The sequence below is a fragment of the Stegodyphus dumicola genome, chromosome 12, assembly GCF_044657685.1.
Source record: "Stegodyphus dumicola isolate Sdum_Otavi_A_Nest chromosome 12, ASM4465768v1".
Taxonomy (NCBI): Eukaryota; Metazoa; Arthropoda; class Arachnida; order Araneae; family Eresidae; genus Stegodyphus; species Stegodyphus dumicola.
In genome coordinates, this window is record NC_140779.1 from 4,442,405 (window position 1) to 4,452,371 (window position 9,967).

Sequence of the window (9,967 nt, forward strand, 5' to 3'; positions counted from 1 at the left end):
CACGAGAGAAAATTTGGTGTAGCACCAGGGTTTCTGGGTCTAAGACCCCACCCCTAATTCAAAAATGGTGTAGTTTTCTACGAAAGATACAGGAAAATAATTAGTTAAAAAAATTAGTTAGAGTAATGTATGACTGTACCGCCTTAGAGGCTTAACAGGCCATACTGGTGCTATTCAAATATAGAAACATTGAAATCTAAAACAAGGCCTAAATCAGGCCCATAAGCAGCAGAATAACCACTATACTACCTGAAATAACTTTAAATAGAATTACAACTAAAATATGAACTTAAAGTCTGGAAGCTGGTGAGATAGCATGTATAAAATAACCCAGCAAAAAGTATAATTTATTTAAATTTCGAAGAATTCGATCATACTAGCTAGATTGAAATGTTTCATTATGTTAGTTACATGTGATATTTCTTGACTGAAATCACTTTTTGTGATCAGCATCATGAACTAAAAACCTGCGTTAAAAGAAATTTCTTCTTAAATTATAGTTTCGCTTTAAACAAATGTCATTTTTGCTTGAAATTTCACTGTAAATATAGACTGATTCAATCCGTTAATCACGATGTTGATTCATCTATTCCATTTTATACGACAAATTTCGAAATGCCGCACGATTTCCAATAAGCAGGTTAAACGTGACAAAGTTCCGAATTCCCATCAGGGACGTGGGGCTACATTGGGGGATTTAGCCCTCAGTGTGCTGCAGCAACAAAAGAAAAGGGAGGGAGGGCGCTCAGCTAGTGAGACGTTCACCCCATTGCGAAACACCCCTTGCGGCGCCTGCAGTGGAGGAAGAACCAGAACTTTCCAAATCGTATTTGTTCCCTGTGGCTATTCTTCGTCAAAAAGAAAACCGAGTAAGTAAATCGTTTGTCTTATAGAATATACGTCAGCATTTTCTAAAACGCTTATTAGTTATATAATGTAGCAAAACCTCCATGTTTATGGCAATTTTTATTTATTATTCGTACAAAATAATTTTTACCAGCGTAGGATTATATTTTCTACTTATGTAAATGAAAGCAATTTACTGGTAACTTCTTGAAGCGGATCAACTTTTTATCACTTGAAATAGAAAAAGTTGCAGTTTTAATGAATCGCAATTACAAATTGAATATAAAGAACAAAATATATAACGTCATGAATTGTTAGAATGTTTTAAGTATAGTTTTATTTTGAAATGTGCAACAGAAGGCAGATGAATTGATAACATAACATCGAGGATAAAAAAAAGGTATTTTCGGTCATCCCTAAGCAGCGTTCTCTTTATTTTAATGGAGCCGCAGCCCACGCATTTTACCAGACTATTTTAGGATAAATTCATTTTTTTTTTTTTTTTTTTTTTATTTTTAGCTAAGATTAATTTAGCTATAGAATCAAAGTTTGGTACGTTACGCATATAGGGCTAAAATTAGATAATGAATATGGTGAATGTAATAATTACATTTGTAGGAAAATTAACAATATGTTCGCAGTTTTAAAAAATTAAATTAAAATTTTAATTAAATTCCTTCATAAAAGTAAGGTGTCAGAGCTATACTGATATCAAATATTTTATTTCATCAAATTTTTTTAATTTTATTTATTAGCCCAAAGGGCCTCAGAAGGGCTGTTAATTTCGTTTTGGCATTTGGCGTTGAAAACTTTAAATGTTGGTTCACTTTTCAAATTGTTGCCACCAAATATTATCGCCCTGTATTATATTTAAAGAAATTAAATAATGAAGAATCTGCATAAATGTATGTATGTTTGTGATAAAACAGCGGTACCTAGAGCCATCCAATTTTGAATGACGTAATCCTCCTGCAAATATGGGCAACTGGAAGCTCAAATACGAAATTTGAAATTTGATTTATTATCTATTTTATATTTTGCAAAACTTTAAGGAATTTTTGATTAACAAATTCAAGGATTTCAAAGCGAGCAATAGCAACATTGTACGAAAAAAAAAAAAAAAAATTATCTCCAGCGCACGAGACTGTGTATTGGAAATTGCAAAGATATTCTCATTTTTAAATTATTTTGCGATATTGCTGTTGAACTGAATTTTATGGTTTAAATGGGAAGAACATGATATTTAATAAATAAAGGTAACCCACAAAACGTTAAAAACATGTCCCTTTGGGCGTAATGTAAAGTCTGAAAGCTTTCGGATTTTTTTTTAAATTGAAATCAAAGCAACTGCTATGAAATCTAAAATTCTGTACGTCATGATTAGTGCCGAGATATTAAAGATACCTCAGTGTTCAAAGCATACCCTAGATAAGAATTTAATGCAAAACTATTTGTTATTATTGCAGATGGTTATTTAAATTTTTGTTACACGAATTTAATATATCTAAATGTTCGTTGTACCCTTGGCGGAATTAACAGATCCACACCACTGAAATTTTTTCACCCGCTACAGCGAAGCAATTTTGCTTTAAATATTACGTTTGTAATTTTGAATATATATCCGATATATATATATATATATATCTTCAATTATATATATATATCCGATATATATATATATATCTTCAATTATTTATATATATATATATGTAATTGAAGAAAAAACTTTAAATAATAAAAACAGAGTGTATAAAATGTAAAAATATACTTTTAATTTAATAAGTCTAGTAACATTGTATTTTAAACAATTTTAAGACTGAACTTATTTATCATTAACAACAAAAATTAAACTGATTTCGAGCGCAAATGAAATTTAGTACTAATTTATGCAATATTAAATTTTTACAGCAATAATTTCAAAATAAAACTTACATTTCACATTTTTTTGCAAATAATCGTGCTGTGTTTACCAAAAACATGTTGCTCGAACATAGCGCAGCAAATTTGTGACGAATTTTTCAAAGGCATATCTTATCGGAGCTATTTTATTTATTTCTCTTCTATAAGGGTGATCTCTTATGTCATCCATTCTCAAACATCTCATTAGAAATAAAAAAACGTTTGTTAGACATTGTTTGATGAAAAATGTCAAGCACTGCTCCGTCAGTCACCCAAAGGTAGAGAACATTTTCGTGAGAAGCCTTGTGGAGTCCTCAAAAAATAAAGAAGACAGATAAATGCTATGATTACTGTAATATTTGTGGATCGAGCATTTCTCTATCTTCCAAATTTGACGGCAACGGTTTCGATATAAATGTTCGTACAATCTACTAGAATTTTTACTATTATTTTATCCATAAGCAGTTGCCAAGAATTCATAGGGGAGGACACAAATTTTGCTTCACAAACATTTCCGAGCAATTTTCTCACAATGTTGTGAGCAAGAGTTCTCACAGCAAGACTTGGTTCTTTTTCATTCCATTTTGTCACATTATATTTGCCAAGATAACAATTCGCTGACGGACACAAAATTACTTAATTCATCTCTTGAGTCTAATGTCTCTTCAGAATTCGATTGGGGATCACTAAACTGTTCTTCACCAACTATTTCTTCGTCCTCTTCATTAATTGTATCTTCATCAATCGACACTTCGGCTAATAGTGTCTGTAGTCTTTTCATTTCATCGTCATAACTTAATGGAATGCTTATGCTTTACTAGCCAAGAAAGCTTGGCTGTCGAAAGCTCTGCTGATGTAACGCCCTGAAGGCACTTCACATGGAAGCAAACATATGAATTCCCACAATGGGAGGATGCAATGAAGGAGAAAAAGAAGGGGAAAGCGGACCATGGTCCCTGAAGGAGTCACAAATAGACCTGACAAATGGGAGTAGGTAAATTAGCGAGGGAGGCAGTCAAGATGAAAACGTGTAATGTGAAATACTAGAACGGTCAGAAAACTCAATAACGTATGAACAGATACATGAAAAGTATATACAGGAATATGTTACAGACAATATATACTACAAATAAACAAATGCAAGCTCATGTATTCAAGAACGCATGCCAATTACGCATGAGAGATGAAGCAGCTTAGGTCACGAAATTATGGTCGCGCAATCTGTGCGCAGTAAATGGACGGATGGTTAAGTCCCTTCGGATCTATGCAGCAATTCAGTGTGGCACTAAAGTTTCCTGCGTCAGTAAGGAGTCCTTTTTTGAAAAATGGCTAATCTTTCGAATATGGTAACAGGTACTTTGGCGACATTTTGGTAAGGCGATAAAGGTTACTAGCTAGGACTTTAGCAGTGTACATAGATAAGTCAAGAGTGTGCGCAATGCCATTTTTGTGCAATTCTGGGATGTTTTTTTAAGTGAAAATAGGTCGACGTGTACATGAATGATACCGTGTATGTGCAATTCTTAAAAACGCGGCAAGCAGTGGGCTATCCTGCACTTTCTCTCAATTTCGCACCTAATCTTCGTCATGATTAAGCACTTTTGTTCCATAAAAGTTCTAGCATAAGCGTAATTTAAAAAAAAAAAAAAAAAACATGCCTTTACTTCGTGAAAACAAAATGGCGTCCAAAAAAAAAAAAAAGAACTAGCAGGTTGCTGAGCAGAGTTGGTCGCCAAATTTTCGCAAAAATATCGCCAAGTTACCATAATCCGAAGATAAGCCTGAAACATTTATCATTGAGTCTATGCAGATCTTCATAACTCAAATAGCAAGACCTTTTTGTAACTGCCTGATATCTTTCACAATGTTAAATGACAATGCGAGCGCGCGCCTCGGGCCTGGGAAGCCCGGTTATTCAGTTTCTGAGATAAGATGAAGGGTTAAATTCAGGAAATGCTTGTGAATGACAAGTACATGACCTAAACGCAGCTACTGAGATGGTCGAAAAATTTCACCAAGGGAGAGATTTTTGTATTACGTTTTTGTAACTACCGAGCCTCGCAGGCCCGACGCGCCTTCTCGCGGGTTAAATATGCATTTTACTACTTTTATTAAATACTTGTAATTCGACCATCATTCTACTACATCTGGAAGTGAAATCACATGCGTGAATAAGCAAATCGTTTGCAATTTGGAATTTGCAAATATTAAAATTATTAGACGCGAAAACAATTACAACTGAAATCTCATTGCCAGGTATTAAGTATTTAATAAGGGAGTTTATATTTTTAAAAATTCCCAGCATGTAGTATTTAATTTTCTGCCTTTCCCATTTTCTTGTTAGGAGTTTTCGGTGTAGTAACCGCGTGAAAATAAGAGTTTTTTTTTTACTTTTGAGATTAAGAAATCAATGAACCTTTAAATTTGGTTTGGGTTATTGAGATTACGGCAAAGCACACTAGAGCTATTTGCCTGAGAGATGACTTCCTGGAGGACTTTCTAAGAGAACTGGCTTGTATAAGTTACCGTGAAAGACCGAGATTGGAGAATGTCGACTTTCACCAGAGAATATCAACATTCACCAAATACGTCGGTGAAAGATCGAATATTGCATTACATTCTTCTACATTCGGACCCTCACCGGTGTGTGTCGACAATCGCAGATATGCTCTGGTGTAGGTCGAAAAGAGAGGTCATAAAGTGTCATAATAGTTTAAGTTGTTGCAATAAATAAGATTTGAATCACATAATTTAATAAGTTTTTTATTACTGTTATTTTATTTTCTCATTTAGAACATACTGTATAATTAAGTAAGTTTTTGACTTCTATTATTTTCCTTTCTTTGTTTGAATGTACTGTGTGTTTTAAGTTCTTATATTCTTAAGTTCTTATTTTAAGTTTCAAGTGCGTTTTTTCGCGACTGAGTTACGGAGAAGAAAATATAATATTCTTATATGTTCAACTTTCACCATTAGTACATGGTGAATGTCGACATTGACCGGTGTAAGTCAGAAATAAGAGTATTTGGAAAATATTTCGGACATACACCAAGTGACTATGTGAATGTTGACATTCACCGGTGAATGTCGACATTCTCCAGATTTCGGTGTTTCACCGTAACATATACACATTATACATGGGAAAAGCTCAAAAACGCCCATGCAGCCAGCAGGGCGGACTGAACAGCGTTTTAACACCAGCGGCTCGGCCGCTGGTGGGCAGCTTTGAGAGCTAAGAATTTCGAGTGAACTTCATTAGGGATATCCAAGGTTATTGTTGTTATCGTTTTGTCCACATTACATGGAACAATGGTTGCCAGAGACTACTCAAAATGAGGTTGGACTTCTATTTTTCACCCCCCCCCAATTTTGAGGGAAAGCAGCCCGGAAATACTACCAAAATGACCATCGACCCTAGGACCTAACGAGTCTCGGTGTAATTATCGCCGTAATGTGTAATTATCATGTTGGCAGATGCCATCTAATACCTGTTATCCGTGGTTACAGCTAGCAGGCAGGATGGCATTTTTAACAATTCTCCAAAGGGTTGCAGTGCCACATATACATACAGTTTTGCATAAACATTTTTACGTATAAAACTATACATTTTCGATGCTAGGATGTTAAATACAGTTGTTTGTTACGACTTACTTAGCTTAGCAGTTAAATTTCCTATTTATTGGGTATTACTAAAGATTCATTTTACTCAACAATTTCAAGAGGTAACTTTGCAAAAGGTTTACAGAGCACATTACTAATTAAATGCAAAATTTAAAGTTGCACAAGGTTAATAGATCCCGTTATGAAATAAATACTAGATTCACACTTTTATACAAACAAATAGTTATAACAGAATCGATTAAAATTAGTATACTCAAATGACCAAAGTAAATGCACTTATTACATGCACCTCTTCCCTACCCCAATCCACACGAGAGGGCTTACGGCTCGTAGTATATTTAGAGTGCCGCCATGCCGCACCGACACTATACATTTACAAATACCCATGTCTTCTCCGGGATCCCACAGAGATTACATCAGGTGAGAAAATGGCTAGCGTCAGCCCTGTATATAATACATTAAGACATATTAGATGTTGTTGTAGACGCGAGTTGGCCATCCCTGATATATTAGATATATCAGGGATGGTCAACTCGCGGCAGGCAGTGAAACTTATTGAAAAATTAATAATATCGTCTGTATCAACTCCTTCGATAGATACACACATAAACACGTTATAATAAATCTACGAACTCTTTGAATTTCAATTTAGGTTTATTTCACTATGGTGCTGTTTTCCAACTAAACTGTTCAATTAAACTGAATAACAGAATTTAAGGAAGTGTGTTTAAAATATCTGGAAGAAAACAATGAGTGACTGCCCAGTAACAACTGCCCTGTGAGTGCCTGCTGCTCGAAAATGAAGATTGGCTATGGGATTTAGCTTTCCTCACCGATATTACGAGACATATAAATAATTTAAATTTAGGATTACAGGGAGAAGATTGTACATTTTATACCCTAGTTAGTCATACATTTTCTTTGTGAACTTTTGCTTTTTTGTCTCGATTTCGGAGAAAAAAGATTAACACGTTTCACATTAATGCAGGAACTAGCTATTAAAGTCAATAACGCTCCGAACTATGATAGATTTAAGAATTTAATATCCATTTTGCAGGATTCGCAGTGGTAGGTTTGGTGATTTTCAAGATGATACAAAATTCCTGATCTTCTCACAAATCCTTTTCCACTTTCTCTGCAAGACGTTAACTGTTACCCAACTGAAATCCAAATCGAAGTTATTGATCTACAGAAACATACTACACTGAAAATCAAATGTAAGGAACTTGTTAACTTGTTTCAACTGCGAGTGATCCATATTATATTGAATTTTAGAAATTTGTACAAATAAGTAATTTTCTAAATTTACACGATTTGGTTCTCAGATATTGTAGTAGGTTTGGATAAACATAGATGTTTGTGAACAAATATTTACCATTATGAGCATAATAAAATCAAAATATCGTTCAAGGTTAACTGATATGCACCTAAAACACCTGATTTTGTTAGCTTCTTCAAGAACTAATCCTGTTATAGACGACTTGGGGTAAAAAAACTACTGACCCAACCTTTAAAAATGTTTATTAACAATAAAACCCTAGTTGTACGTTTGTTTTATTTATTATATTAATTTTTAAATGTCCACTACTCAGACTTACCTTTGAAAAAATTCCCATAATCAAAATAGCATTTTTTCATCTTTTCGTGTTTTTTACTATGTTGGAAAAGATGGGAGGTGGCGTGCATAACCTTTTTTTTTTTTTTTTTTTTTTTTTTTCAGCTCGTGGCATTCTTCCCAAAATATTTGGCCACCCCTGATGTAATGCATCGAGGATATTTTTTTTTTTTTTTTTTTTTTTTTTTTTTTTTTTTTTTTTTTTTCCCATGACCCACGCTATACTCACACTACTGGGTCATTGACAGTTCGCTACAATTGTGAATAGCGTCACTAAGCGCTTCTCATAGTTTCTCAACTTTTTTACTTATCAGCCCTTTTTCGAAGTTTTTTTTTTCTCAACGCCCACCTTCGTGTTTGTTCTGCCCCCTATCTTTGCAGTTGTTGTATACCTATTAGATGTCTTTTGAATGCCATCAGTAGACGTTGAACGTGCATTGAAATTTTTAGATTTCACTGCACTTAGCACTACATAGCTTATCACGCAATTTTAAAGGCGACTGGTAATAATTAAATGCTTTTTTTCAAATCCTTCTCCATAATTAATGTAATAACTTATGCATAGATTCCGACCATGTGACGATAAAAGATAGCAAACTTTGCTTACCTTTTGTTCCTGGGTCCGGCAGTACATGTTTAAACTCCGAATAAAATCTTATAGTCAGGATGTTTCATCATGTATCAATCATCTTGTTTCATCATGCACAAATCATACCTATTCAAATTTTGATTAAAATCGTAAGAAGCGACGATTGCATTAAAGATATATACAAGCACACAAGTGAGAACAATAAAAATTAAGGATAGAAAAAATGGCTCATGGGATATCGTTTTTAGCCGCGGTTGGAGCGTTTCCTGGCGCTGTTTGGGTTACTAGAAAAATGAGTTACAAAGATATTTTTCAAAATGCTCGATTAATTTACAACAATCACCCCTTTAATCATGCACTTGGGAAAAGGGTGGAAATTAGATTTAGCTCACTTTTTAATTTCAGGGATTTGGGTTTGGGTAATGGCTTGGTAAAAATATCTGCCATCATGGAATTTGTATTGCCAATATATTATCTCGAATATTTTATTCTCTTCCATTTCTCTAAAAATGAAATATTTAACATTAATATGTTTTAGCTTGGTATTTATTTTTCGATGTTGGATAAGCGTCATTGTGTACTTATTGCCCTCAGATATCTTAATGGGTAGTTTCTGGGCAGTCCAAAATCTTTAAGGAGGTATAATATCCATCTAAGTTCTTTAGTAGGAGTAGCTGCAGAAATAAGCTCGGACTCGATAGATAATCGCAATTTTGTCTCCTTGTGAACCAAAATATTGAGCGGTTTCCTAAGAAAAATAGATTTCTCCCAGTTCATCGTCTAGTGGTTAAATCAGATGCATAATCAGCATCCGTTATAACAGAAAAGTGTTGGCGGGCTACCAGAGTCAGTATGAAGATAAATGTCCTTTGTAAATTTCAGATATTTGATGACTTTTATAACTATTTTCCAGTCCTAGGCGTTGTGGTGTTTCCCTTCGTTTTCCTTTTTGATTGTCTTGGCTCTTTTTCGGATTATAATTTAAGCTTTCTTCTGAGTTTCTTCGTCGTTTTCATTGTCTTCAAAGATCGACTTTGGGACAGCAGGCATCCGGTCATCTCAGTGACGCTTCTATTTTTTTCACTCACATCGTTCTGTGGAGGTGAAAACGGAACGGTAAGTTGATGTTTGATGCCGTTACTCGATAGAAATTCTTCCAATTCTTTACTGATATATTCACCGCCGTTGTCGGTTCAGAGAAACTGTATGGTTCTTCCAAATTTGTTTCTTGGTATACAGGTAAAGTCTTTTAATTTAATAATAGTGAACGAATTAAAGTAGTGAACGTGCGGGACATACATTGTCCGACCAAAAATATTTGAACATTTCCCTAAAGAAACGGATCTGGCAGGTGACGTAATTTGATGTCTAACCGAAAGTTATAAAAGTGTTTATAG